A 14,978-nucleotide genomic window follows, 5' to 3' on the forward strand; every position below is an offset into this window, starting at 1 on the left:
TGTAGAGTCTTTTGGTCATCCAAGCTTCCAATAGGAGTCTCTTAGAGAGAGTTTGGACAATATTTTAATGAGCCTTGGCTTCTCCACTTTACAGAGCTAGTATATCTCTTTGGAGGAGAAAGCGGTAGTGACTGTAACGTTCTGTTGTCGGAACTAGTGGTTGGTCATGGTTTTATTGTATGACTAGAACTTACACTTCTTAATATAACAAAGCCAGCATGTTTCATGCATATGTCATATTTTATTTTAGCTATCTTGTCTAGTCTAAATGATATGGGTATATGTTTGCTTACACATGCATGTGTAGCTATTTTCTATATATGTATGTATGAATCTTACTTAAATGTGTTTTTGATTTAAGCATCACTTTGGATTACTAGATTACTTGCCTTTCATGTTGTGATGCATCTTTGCTCATGTGTTCGCTTCTTAACTACATGCTTTCACAAGTTTCCAAGGGGCGCACTCACCTCACCCTCTGTGTGTTAGAACCACTCATGCACCTTCCTTGAATTATTGCATATGTCACACCCTTGCTACCAACAGGGACATCTTACTTGCCTCTGTGTGAAACCGTGGTCAAGGCAATATCATACAACCCAATGTTTAGACTCCTACACCAAACAGTATGAGGTCTAATTGGGACTTCTTACTGGGGAGATCCCCTGACATGTTCGCAGGTCCAGCACTGTCAACATTTTTGGTGCTAGAAGGAGGCCAGATGACAAGTTGTGTCCTCTCATCCTATTTTGAACCTTTACACATCTATCATGGATTTTTCCACACTTACCTCTCATCCTGTTTTGAACCTTTTCACATTTATCATGGATTTTGCCACACATACCCCTCCACGGTGTTTTTAGCGTGTCGAACCTCTCAACATCACGAGGGATTTTTTTGATCTATTGTCTGAATTCACATATGATGATGAAGTTGAAGTGGTCTGGCTTGTGTTCTTACAATACTTCCTTTCCATGCTTGATGAGAGAGATGGATATTCTAACGAATAGGCAAGTCTTCTACTTGCATACACACTTCGTGAATCCCCACTACTGTGGTGTTGTAGCCTACCGGCTGACAACATGCACTCACTCGAGCATTTGTTGAAGACACTTTCCATCATTTTGATTCAGAACATCTTGACAAAAAATTGTTACAACAACAGAAGGCCCCACATGAGTCACCTATGGATTTTTGGCATCACTTCCATGTTTTACAGTTTGAAGCTCCGAAAATCCAGATGAAATTTCCTTATCTTTGGGATAGATTCGAATATTGTCTTAACAAATCAATCCATCCCAAGAAGAATTTTAGCCCAAGCCTCACTCAACATAATTCGGTGATGGAGTTGTGCAATCACAGATGGATATGGTCACTTTCACTAGTGACTGTGTGCCGTCCCCTCATAAAAAAACTCCACCACTGTAGAGTGATGCAGGAGAATAGGCACACATATATGTTCAACTGTCACATCCTCCCAACATCACTTCGCTTAATTTTCACGCGTATTCAGTTAATTGAGTTGTCACATGCATTTTTTACCACAACCTCCATCTTCGTACTTGGATGATCCTTTGGATGATACTATCTTTTGTTCTTCCATTCTGGACTCTGCACTTGTTGTGAACGAGGATCAAGCCATCGATGGAGTTGGTGTTGCACAACCAACATGCGTTGTCATTAATGAAGAGTATGACTAGGGGCTTGAGCATCAACACTTGATAAAGGATGACTCCCGTCTATCCGAACCCCCTCCCTTCTTTCCTGTCATCTTTGGTGAACCTGCCATCAATGATTTCGCATGGTATCTCCATCTACGGATGCACCCATTGTTGATCATTCACAGGACACACCAGATGTCAATCCATCATCTGACAACGGAGAGGATAAATTATTCATTGAAAATCCACTTGACTTTTCATTTTCCTTTTCCGGAAACACAGAGGGTGAATTTGTCCACTTCTCATCTACCCCTCTATTTTATTCATTAGATCATGAGGATGCCAATGAAATCATTGATTTTGTTGATCATAGCTATCGTGATTTATTTACTCTCGTATTCGATAACGATGATGATTCTATCTCAGTTGATTTTTCTGAGCCTCCTGTTTATGATGATCTATCTGGTGACGAAGTCGAAACCCTCCAGACTGTTAAGGCACTTCGACCAAAGCTGATAGTTATGTCAGGTCCTCGCTCTCCTAAGGTTGGTTTCACTTCCAATCAGGAAATTGTTGAAACACCCAAGGCTCCTCATCACTCATTTGTATGCATTGAAGATCAATCTCACATATAGATCATACTTCCTCCACTCAAACTACATGATCCCATCACTCATGCATTGGAGGAATCGTACATTGCAAGTACATGCGTATGACACAAGTTGTCTTTGTTTCTTTCATTTGCTTGCATGTCACAGTCAAGAGTATGTGTATACATAACAACTGCACGTAGTGTCATACAATACCATGGTAAGTCCATGGATTGCATGTCATGTACTTGCACCCACTTATGTTCAGTGGACACTTTTAAAATTCAAGTGTTTTTGTCTTCATTGTTGTATCTTTCATGTTTGTTTGTTTGCCCAACCGCATTGCTCGTGAACCATGCCTTCACCAACATGGGTTGACCAATGCGCCAGTGGTTGCATTGGAAGTATAACTTCACATGATCAGGACCATGCACCATTAGATTAGGAGTAGGAGTAGTGTTTGTTTTTTGTTGTTTTCTTGCACGCTTGTTTGCTTACTTGCCTCACATGTTTGTTTGTCTGCTTGATTTTTTTATTTCTGCTTTTCTTTCCCATTTACTTCTACTTTTGCTTTGTTTTTTTGTTTATTTTCTTGTTTTTCTCTCCTAGGTTAGCTTCGCATAAAACTGTATGTGACTCCTGAAACAAGTTGGGTAAAGTACAAGAGGCCTTGGGAAATTATCACTACTTGGTTATCTATCATCTTGCCTCTGTATGAAGAACTTGTTATCTTTAGTCCATGATACGTCAATGGAAAATATGTATTGTTCAAAGTGAACCTTGGTGAAAACACAACGCTTGCATGCTAACTAGTGTCACCTACTCTAGTTGGTTGTTTTTTGGTTAATCCTTGTCGGCTCAATCCAGTAGAGTAATGTGAGGGGGGAAAGCTTAACAAGCATGTGAGAGGTATATATAAACTACTTCTCTGAAGGAACAACCTCTTTTGCTCTCAACAAGTCGGGATCCCTCTTCCACCTCTAAAATGAATAAGTTCTATGCACATGTTATGAAAATTAAAAATGAATAAATGAAAAGTAAAAAATTTTGAAAAATAAAAAATGAATAAGGTGAAAGAAGAGAAAGGCTTCCTATGCTAAGAGGTGGTGCAAGTAACTCCATCGAGGTACTGACCAGGCTCACTGGTAGCGGAGCAATGCTTGTGTTCTTGCGTGACTTTGTCGGGGTACTGTCCAGGCCTGCTAGTAGCTAAGCAACACCAGAGATGAAACTAAGACCCTGACGACTATACTGCTTGTGCACCAATATACCCCTCATCCCCAATCGAAACAACTATGTTGACTTGGCTTGGAATGTGTGTCAATCGATGAAGATCTTGGCAAAGGCTACATCTTACAATCAAGAAAGTTTGGAAACCAAGATGAACAGAGAACTGAACAATACTTTCGAGGTGTTAGACTTGCTTTTCACAAACAAGATCCATTTAGAGAGTTGGATTTCTACCATTGTGTTGCCAAGTGTTGTAGCGGCTTCAACCACCCTCCAAAATTTTTCCTTAGATTCGTTTTGGAGTCTCCCTACCAACCATCCTTAGCAACATGCCTTGCAATGTCGAGTACATGAGCTTCAGTGGTATTCTAACAGCATGACAACCTATGCATGATAGCTTGTTGCATTCCCCTCACAAGTTGCTTCCCTGGACTTGGTCCAGTTGTAGGTTAAGAAGATCCCTCAAGAAATTACACAATTTTGGAGGGGAACTAGCCTTCCCCCAAAAATTACGCAATCCTGACTGGCAGCCTACTAGGCTCAGGAATTGTGCAATTCTTCCTATCAACCTTCCCAGGAAAAACTGCACAATTTGACCCGAAAGGACTACTCAGCCCAGAAATTGTGAAATCCCTCTGGGTATCCAACCCACCTTCCTCCCGGAAACTACACAAAAGTTACCCTCAGTCAGGCAGACTGTTGCATGTGCCATCACGTTGACCGGTTTAACGCGAGATCAAGAAAACTTGACTTGCATGCATGGGTTGCTTTTTCCTGAAATAGAAAAAAGAAACATGCAAAAATTATACCTAGATTTTAGGGAGCTATTTTTATCATCTCAAGGTTACATGCAAAGATTGTTTCAGAATCTTTCCTCGAAGAGTTGCCTTTTCCTAGATTTGTGGCATGCGCGTCTTGGGATTAAAACTTATTTATTTGATGCTTCATAGCTCACTTCTTCACATCGATCTTGGAGCTTTGACATCCCACAACACATCTAGGACTCTTCAACACATCCAACTCAGCTATTTCTGGGTAAGTCCACCTAACTTGTATTTTGCAACATTTGTGTCACTTTTTGTGTTTTGGCTTGCGTGAGTGCTATCTACTTAATTTTTGTGAACGGTTATTGTTGTTTGCATGCATATTAGCTTGTACTAGCTGTTAGTGTTAGTATTTTCATACTGCTATCAGTTATCAAAACCCCTCTTTTGATATTCATTTTAAGGGTCCCACTCAGAATTTTTTTATCATTCCACTAGGTCATGCAAAATATTAGTCACTGATGGTAGTCCTAGTCCCAAAAAACATCTATTCCGTAAATGTGATTACTTGCTAGAATAGTCTCATATCTTGTTGACTATACATCATCCATAAAGTTAATTTTATCATGCCATTTGTATCAGTCATGAGGTCATCATGTTATCTTGAAATTCAATCCTTCAAGGTCTCATTAGGTCTTTTAGGGTTTTTCAAGGTTTCATTAGGTCGTTAGAGTTTCCAAGGTTCCAATAAAACTCCATTCCATTACATAAGACCAGCAAGTAAAGGGTGATAAAATAATATCTCTTCACCATGTGAAGATCATTTTTAAAGAGAAATGTTTATTTCATCATGTAATTTTGAGTTCAAATGTATGTTTTTATATTTTCATTATGTAATTTTATGTCCTTCAAATGTAATAATTTCACCATCAGAAGCTGTTAACTCAATGTTCCAAAGATGCCAGACCATAAAGAGATCAATTTGTCAAAGGAAATAGTCAAGTGAAAGAGTAATGTTTCAAAAATTTAAGTGAATGCCAAAGGGAGTTGTCTTTTCCCAAGGGTGTCCAAATCATCATTTTCCACAAGAACTAAACCCTAATTTCCTCTCCCACTTAGCTAGGGTTGGCTATGGAATCAGAGTCATCTGAGTAGAGGAGGCATAAGGGAGGTCATTTCAGAGAGTATGAGGCTATTCCAACTCATAAACATCATGTCTCCATCATTTTTCAAGAATTCATTCCAAGAGACAAAGCATTTGCCACACATAGGGCCAATTTTTCTTCAAAGTATCTTTCCAACCAAACAGAGATGAATTTTACAAAAGTGAGAGAGGTTTTTGTCCAAAAAGTCCAAGGATGAGAATCCTCTTTCATTATTTCCACAGGTGTTATTTTTTGGGAGAAATGTAAAAAATACAATTGCTACAAGAGAGTTGCTGCACTTCTAGAGTGACCTTGGGAAAACCAATGTTTCGCCTAGCTGGAGTGTCCAAATGACTTCCTTGATGAGTCAAATGATAACTAGACAAAAAATATTTCCCATAAGCTATCATGATAAAAATTGGAAGTTGAGGAAGACCTCCAAACGTTTCCTGCAAGATAACACTTCATTTTTGCACCCTCATTCTGCACTTTTTTACTAGTCTTGGGAGAATTGATTTTTGAGCGGCTATAATTGATCATTTTTAGTACTTGATAGGTCCATTGTGTAGCCAAGAGAGAGATATTTATAATTCACTATCATGGGCTCAATTTGGAATTTGGTAAGGTACACAAAAGTCTATTTGAAGTTGATGTTGTGCATAGACCAAAGGCGATGTGCATAGACCACTGGCGCTACACACATGAGAAGTCTTGGGAGAAGCACTTTTTGATAGGGAAAATCAACTCCATTCTGCAAAATAAAGACATATCTAGAAACTAGACAGGAGAATATTTCCAATGTGCTATCCTGAGCTCAATTTTGACATCAGGAACCCATTCAAAACTCAGCTCGAAGATGGCATTGCGCACAGACCAAAGGCGCTATGCATAAATCACTAGCGTTGTGCATTGGACAATTTTCCTAGTTTTTCACTGATTTTCTCCAGTTTTGATTTTCATCCTTTGAAATCAACTTTCTACTGATGTAATTGGTCAAAACAAATGTAATTATGTCTTTGAAAGCTACCTAGGGTAAATACATTAGGTGAAAACTATTTTTGTCATGTAATGAATCAGTTTCCAAAAAGTGAGGGATGAGTTAGTTTGACCTCCGTACACTCTAGGTTTCAGTTCAGATTTTGGTGGAATAGCTCCTTAGCTCATGGATTCAACCCCTAAGGTTGGGAGAAGTTTTTTTGAGACCTATATCTTGTATTTTTCACTCTTTTCAATGGTTGGACTCAGTTAGATGTTGTAGTATTGATCATAGACACAATTGTATCAGAATTTGGCCAGTTTTAATAGATGAGTTGCAACTATTTCTTTGGGATACATGTGGTATGGATGTTTAGCATTGTTTCTTCTCTGTTATCATTTGTATGAATGTTTTTCAAGTTCATAAACCATTTCATGTTTGTTATATGGTAATTTTCAAGTTGATAGGCAAAATTCATGTTTTCTCATGCTCTATTTTGGGAAAGTTATTATAATTGGTTCATTTTTCTTCAGTTTAGGAAGAATACATCTCCTATGATCTTCCTAACTCCTCATCAGTCTTAAACCATCTCACAAAATCACCTTTTAAGTGTTAAGCCTCCTTCCTACCTTGTCCCTTTGAATTTCTGCAATCATATATGATTTTCCCTGGCCTAGCCTCTTTGACCTAATATCCTCATCCAGCAATAACCCAATAAAATCAAATAAAAAAAACCTCCACACTTTATACCTAACCTAAAACCCTAATCCATCTAGCCATCTTGGTTGTGATTCTTTGGAGAGAACCCTCTCCATCTTAGTAGGGCTAGCTACCAAGTCAAAAGGTTGTTTTGTGGTTACCTCAACTGGACTCTTCCTCAGCCTTGGAGATCCAGAGGAGTGATAACATACTAGCGCTGTTGACATGGAGTGAAAGCTCTATATTCACCGAGAAAGAATGACAATTATTTAGATCTAATTGTTGATGGTGAATATCAGTTGGACACATAGGAAGGTTGTACCATTCACTTGGCAACTCCATTGACTGAAAGATCCAGAAAATCAACACTTCATGGTGAATCCACTGCATTAAGATCAGTAGCTTGAAGAACTTTCAAAATGGAATCTGTTGCAAGAAGGCTTGCTCCAATGAAGAGAGATCACATTCTAGGTTTCCCAAATAAAATGGCTAGGGTAAATGGGAGAAGCAATTTGCTTATGTTCAAAGATGTGAAGGTTATGATGGTGCTCTTCATCTGGTGAGATTTCACATTCATGTGCGTAGATTAAAGATTGATTTTCCTAAAGACTGCTTGATGAAGATACTCATGGCCACTCTAGAAGGTGAAGCCAAATCTTGGTATGAAATTTTTTTGCCTACTTGTATTTATTGTTTAAAGGATTTTCATACCATGTTCTCTAAAAGGTATAAAGAATCTTGTCCATCCTTAATATTAGTTTAGAACTGTTGTAAACATGTTGATATTTTAATTGAAAATCTTGTGAATTTTTATGGAGTTGAGGAATTCATGGACGATGAGATCATGGAAGCCCTATATGAAAATCCATTTTAGTAGCATAAATAAAGCTTAGAGGATACTTGTCAATATGCTCAGAAAAATTCGCAACAGGCTGAATATCTTTATACAGTTGAAAACGATGGAAGATACGATCTTATTTCTGATCTGCTTGCAGCAGAAAATGGTATGAAGGAAAATCAAGTTCCAATTTCAGATTGTGATAAGGTCAAACTGGCTATTCTAGATCTAGATTTAGATTGTGATTATGAAGAGCATGTTGTTCTGGATCCCATGAAGCAAAGCTCTATTGTTGAGATGACCTTGAATGAAGAAAATGAAGTTATTGACCCAAGTGTTCTCACCCCAAAGGTAATCCATTCCCTTTATGGAAAACAAGACGAAACCTTTTTTCAAATAAGTGAAAAATATTCTTTGGATGAATCTATGGTAAATGATAGAAATTTCAGTTTTGAGTTTCAAGAACAATCTAAAGAAGCTAATCACTTTGATACACAAGACCATATTCATCATCCTTTTGAATCTTTAGGAGGGAAAGAAGACAAGTACTATTTTAGCAAAAGAAAACAAAAATTACTTTCTCCTCTATCTGAATATGAGATAGATCAACTTCTGAAAATTCATGTCACAACCCAAGCTAATGCAGGTTTGTAGTGTTCACATAATCAAGAAGGTGTTAGTGAAACTTCTTCCACTTTTGAAAATGAAAATCTAAGTTTAAAGGAGGAAAACCTTGAAATTAGATTTATAGATCAACATGAAGAAAGACAATCTCCTTTCCTAATGTTCATATTCGAGGAAACTATACAAGAAATTGTTCTGAGTAAACCAGTTTATGATGATGAATTCCTGCAAGGAGATTAGCTAATAGGTATTGTTTTATTTCATGAAGATGATAGGGCTATCATGTTTGATAATCTTGAAGAATGTTTTCTATTTAAGGATGACTTAGACTATTAATTTGAGGAGTATGAGCTTGAGAGAGACACTATGTGAGAAATCAAGTTAGAATTTCTAATGCTCGAGGAATTTTCAGCCAACACTCAGACAAAAGAAGGTTATACTTCCCTATGCCTTCCTATCAATCAACAACGAACTGTTATTTCAAATCAAAATGAAGGGAGTACTTGTATTTTTGCTGTTGAATGTCAAGACAAGGTAAAGATTCAAGATTTTTAAGATCCCTTCGGCAGTGTTTTGCAAGCAATGGAGAAGACGAATGTTGTTTTGTTTATCAGCATAAATCTTGGTTTCAGTTTTCATTGTGAGTTGCCTACATGCTAGGTAATGGATACCCCGCGTAACGGTTTTGGGGCTTAAAGCCCACAATTTTGGATAATGGTATTGTAAAGGCTTCGTGAAGTGCCCAGAGCGCAAATTGTAAAGAGTCAAGTCAAATGGATGGCCACCTAAAATATTGTAATTTAATATATAATGGGTCGGCCTACCCATGGTCCGCGGACCATGGGAATGTATAAATAGAGCAAGGCTTTAAGTGTAGAGGGACTTTTTGCTTGGATAGTTCTAATCGGAAGTGTTATGGGTTTTTTCTCTGCGTCTATAGGTCCGAGTAGTGGTTGGTAGTAATAAGAGTAGGCTCTGCAACTGTGTGCGCAAAGGCCTGGTAGAGTCCGTAGAAGTGTGCGCATACCCTTGCAGCTAAGTGCGTAGGGTGGAATTGGATTGTATTGGAGCATAAGGATAATAAAAGCTAAGTTGTTTCTGGAATAGCATGCATCTGGTCTATGTGTTTATGTCTCTGTTATATCTTTGCATCTCTTTATAGTATTATGCTAGTGCGCACTAGTTATAACTATTGAATGATTGAGTAAAACTCCTAAAGTAATTCAAATCTATAATAATAACTTACTAAGGCTAAAGGAGCTGGACAATGCCTCATCATGATCTGTATAGAGTTTCACGAAGGCCAGAAAGCTACGCGGAGCAGTGCAAGCGCGCGAGATCGGATCGCGACCTTTCCAGACCTCATCAAGACATCCCTAGGGTGCGGAAACTTATTTCCATCACCCTCCTATACTACCTCGGGTGAGACTTCAGTTCGCACTTCACGAGCTATTGCTGAAAGGGCCACTAGTGTGGGATTTGTTTGGCTAAAACACTTTTGAACCTGGGTCAAGCCCCAATAAGCCAACAAATGGTTCCGTTGCCAGGACCAAGATTTGCCTAAGGGATGTCTGACGTCAGAACACTCGAACCCTACGAAGAATGAAATTGAAGATTTGTTGGAGCAGAAGCTTCACGAGTTCGTGGTACAGGAAAACAAAACTCCACAGATATCCGAGAAGAGGTGGTTGGATCGCTACGTATATATGGAAATCCACAAGATCTTCTTCATGACCTTCTCTTTAGAGCTATATGATTAGATCACGAGGCTAGCTGACAGCCAGGGAAGGTACAAGCTCGATCAACTGATAGGGTGGACTCCAGAGTTAGTGCGAAAACTAGAGGCATCTGAAGATAAGATCACGCAGGCCGTGGACTATTGGCTCTACCAGATAATAGGAGGGTTTATCATTAAGTTCGCGATAGACACAACCATGAGCTATAGCAAAGCAGAATGGTGTTTTCTCAAAGGACCACGAGGTAGGTATGTCAAATCCCTGAATACTTGGATTAATATGTTGTTATGTGAAAAGCGGGTTATGTGAATACATTAATGTTTGGAGCAACACGGAGCGGAAGGATCTACCAAGGTATCAAAGGCTTAGGAAACAGTCCTTTAATTTCACCTTCGCGGGAAAGTGAGGAAGAACACTCTCGGGCCTCTCCGAGGAGTGCAGTCAGTATGATAAGGCAGCACATTCCACAGTTGTCACCTCCACTTACGCCATCACCCACTTCACCTTCTACACCTCCATCTTCGACCACCCCACCTCCACCCAACCCGCAGTTCAACATGGCGAGTGCAATCAAGCTACCCGTATTCAAGGGAATAAGGAATGATGATCCAGATCAGTTCTGGTTCGTAGTAAGAGCAGTGTGGGAAGCACTCGGGGTTATGGATGACAACATCAAGAAGGCCACATCGGTGAGTGTGTTACAGGATCGCGCGCTAACATGGTATATCAAGCACTCGAACGATTACCCCAATGCAGGAATAACGAAAATCCAAACCGCACTGAATAGAGAGTTTAGCCGGCCAAAGTCAGAGATTGAGTCGATCATTCAGTTTAAAGAGATCGCAATGCTTCCAGGCAAAACCCCCTAGGATCTGGATCAGAGAATAAAGAGTATGATTCGCGAGGCTAACATGATGCTGATGGATGTGCAGCAACGAATGTGGTTTGTGGCATCTTTGACACCACACCTGAGGACGACACTGTCACAGCAGAAGCTCTCAACCTAGGCAGAAGCATTAGAAATGGTGATGAGGTTGCATGAAACTCCAATACAGGATCCTGGATTGGGAGTCCAACAGATCCACATGCAACTACAAAACCTATGGTTGGAAACGCAGAGTTTGTAGCAGGATAAGGCACCCCGACCAGGAGCGCACAAAGAAGTGTGGTGTATAAAATGTAAAGGGCAAGGCCACGATAAGGATAACTCTCCAGTATTCGCAAACTATTTGGTAGGAGGGGGACCAATGCCATTGAGACCAAAGGCATAGGCAGGGCCTAGTGTAGCACCCGCGCTCTGGTGCACGATCTGTGAGGTGGGAGGAAAGCACACAACGGACAACTGTCATTTGTTGCTGAAGTTTACACAAACTCCCCAACAATTTTTTTGCAATTTTTGTAGATCAGTGGGCCATGATGAATGTACGTGCCGTAGCTATGAGTTAATGATGGAGTGGACCCCAGCATATAGAATGCAGACAGAAACGCGAGGCCTTGACCCAGCCGCAGAGATGGCGCGTGGAGGATTTCAGGAGTGAGGTCGAGGACGAGGAGTAATACGGCCAGGAAGGGGCTGTGGATAGTTAATCTATTACAGTTGTGGAGGACCAAGGCACTACGCTTGTGATTGTACCAACTCAACAAGAATATCTCGTTCATACTGTGAACAGTTTGATCATGAAATGGTGGATTGTCCTACGTTGATTGCTTAGATGCGTGAGAAAGGGGTACTACAGCCTACTCCAAGCCAGAACATCCAAATGATGAGATCTAAACCTCATGAAGAAGACCCAAATGCAAAAATGGTGCTCAGAAGCGGTGTGACTACAGGGGAAGATAAGGGGAAGCAGCCCGAAGAAGATACGTGGGTTCGCAAGGCTCCTACAAAGGAACCTGAGTCTAACTCAAAACACACAAAGGAGACATTTACAGAAGCTAAGAAGAGCTTCGCAGAGGCCTCTACTTCAGGTAGTAAGGATCGCCTAGAGCCAAAATTGGATCCTTTTATGCTTACTACCTTTTTAGAGATGTGCATGAAGCTACTGCGTGACAATAATAAAGTCAAAGGACTGCAAGAGCTGATAACTAGGTGCACAGGGTTGGGTGAACCATGCGTAGTCTAGAAATTAGGAAAGCATGCACTGTGCACTGGGAAGGAAATGAGACTGGTGACACAGATTGGTGAATATGAAATGGATCAAGTAATCCTGGACTTGGGTTCGGATACGAATGTGTTACCAAAGTAGACGTGGGAACGCATGGGCAGGCCCCTGTTATAGTGGTCTCCTATTAAGTTACGGATGGTGAACCAACAAAAGATCTTGCCCATGGGAAGGTTGCAAGGGATAACAGTGGACATCGAAGGGGTGAGCATGCAGATGGAATTTGAGGTAATAGAGATTGTTGATGATAGTAACCCTTACCCCACGTTGCTAGGAATAGACTGGGCCACGAATATGAATGGAGTCATCAACCTGAAGAAATGGGAGATGATATTCGAGAAAAAGTCTCTATGCGTAATAGTTCCACTGGATCCAGTTGAAGGAGCATGCTACACTAAACCTGTGCGCGACAATGATAGTGATGATGAACTGGACTATATTTACTAGATAACAGCGCAAGATTAGGATCGGGTGAACTTGACAGTGGACGGGAGAATCTCATGGGAGCACGATAGTTCTTGCACTTCGAATTCAGATGAAGAAATAGAGCATTGGCAGAACCAGTTGCACGAAGTAACAACACTGAATAGCAACATGATGGTTAGATCACTACGACACATGATGTCCGAAGTAAGGGAACTGCCAACTGATGATGGGGAAAACACCATGGAAAAATCCTTACATAAATTTGAAAATGCAGTACCGAAATAGCAGCAGTGCGGTGCACTAGAAGGACACGATGGGGGTGTACACCTCATAAGACTATTGGAAATGGGCGTGAATGAAGAAGGTGGATGCGCTTACGACTTGGAAATCCCCAGCAATGAACGTGAGCTGGGCATCCAGGACGAGGTGGTTTGCGCGGTCGTCTCTGTCAATGGGTGAAAATGTGTGCTATGTAAACACCTCTTAGACTAAGGCTCAAAAACCCAAACTTGAAGCAGCAGCCGCGAAGGCGACGTGCTCCACAAGCAGTCTGTGACGGAACGTTCAAAAATCTAGGTGGAGTCATGAACAGAGTTCAGCAGATGAGATGAACCCACTGGGACCTACGCATACCAGTAGTTCAATGGGCCTATGGGACTATAAGAAAAAAGAGGAGCACAGAAATAACCCCAGCATTGACAAAAAGAGATGAAGCCAGGAGGACGAAGAGGAAACCCCAGACCACAGCTCTCGTAGTGGGGACAGGATGCGAGGACCTGGGTAAAGGAATTAGGCAGTTAGATGAAGCCATTCAGTAAGGGAGCTTGAAACTTCATGAATTCGATGAAGAATGGGTAGGGCTGAGGAAGAAAAGCTAGACATTGGGTGAAGAAATCAGCGAACTGGAAACCAGAGCCACACAAGCGAGCTGCAAGAAACTAAGCATGATGGGACCAAGTCTAGCCGGACCTACTACTGCATTAGAAAGAGTCATGTCCCTGCTATCATGGCTACGACCGCGCCTTAATAAACAAGGGAGTGTACCATGCAAAGAAGAACATGACCCACTACCAGATAGAAGGGTGTTCGAAGGGTGTCTGCAGCCCGGTCTAGCAGGAAAATTGAAGCCTTGCACCAACGGTGCGACCACCTGACTATTCGTAGGAAGCACAATCTCAACACAAATTGTAAAGAGTCAAGTCAAAGGGTTGGCAGCCTAAAATATTGTAATTTAATATAGAATGGGTCAGCCTACCCATGGTCCACAAATCATGGGAATGTATAAATAGAGCAAGGCTTTAAGTGTAGAGGGAGTTTTTGATTGGATAGTATAATAATAACTTAGTAAGGCTAAAGGATCTGGACAGTGCCTCATCATGATCTGTATAAAGTTTCACGAAGGCCAAACAGCTGCACAGAGCAGCACAAGCACGCGAGATTGGATTGTGACCTTTCCAGACCTCATCAAGACATCCCTAGGCTGTGGAAACCTAGTTTCAACACCCTCCCATACTACCTCGGGTGAGACTCCAATTCGTGCTCCATGGGCTGTTTCCGAAAGGGTCGGTAGTGCGAGATTCATTTGGCTACAACACTTCTGAACCTGGGTCAGGCCCCAATAAGAAAACATTACATATACATCATTCTGCTTACTCGAGGTAAGTGAGAGCAGAATTTCAATAATGAACCATCACTGGATTGGTTACACTAGAAGGATCATTTCGCCCAATCAGCAATGGTGGAAGAAGGGAAAAAAGAGGAACATACCAATGTGCTGCCTCTGGCTCATGAAGAGGAAAGAATTCAACTTGACAATTGTTCTGATCTTTCTGCTAAGCATCAAGACCTGTCCTTTGCACATGCTTTTCAAGATCCCTTTACTAGTTTGCTGCAGTCATCACATCATGATGATTATCTTGTTTTGAATCATAGTTTTCAGCTTTAGTTGTGCATTGAGTTTCCAATCTTCAAGATCTTTGTAGATAGTTTAAATATAGGACAATCATGTATCCAGTTGCTTGATTGGATTCATTGGAATTTTTCCTTTACCTGATTTAGCAATCATTTTCAACAATTAGAATAGAATAGGGTGTGGATTTTGTTTTAGCAGCAACTTTCTTTCAAGTT

Source organism: Pinus tabuliformis, chromosome 7, assembly GCF_031772625.1.
Source record: "Pinus tabuliformis cultivar Carrire ecotype Pingquan chromosome 7, CPIR1, whole genome shotgun sequence".
NCBI lineage: Eukaryota > Viridiplantae > Streptophyta > Pinopsida > Pinales > Pinaceae > Pinus > Pinus tabuliformis.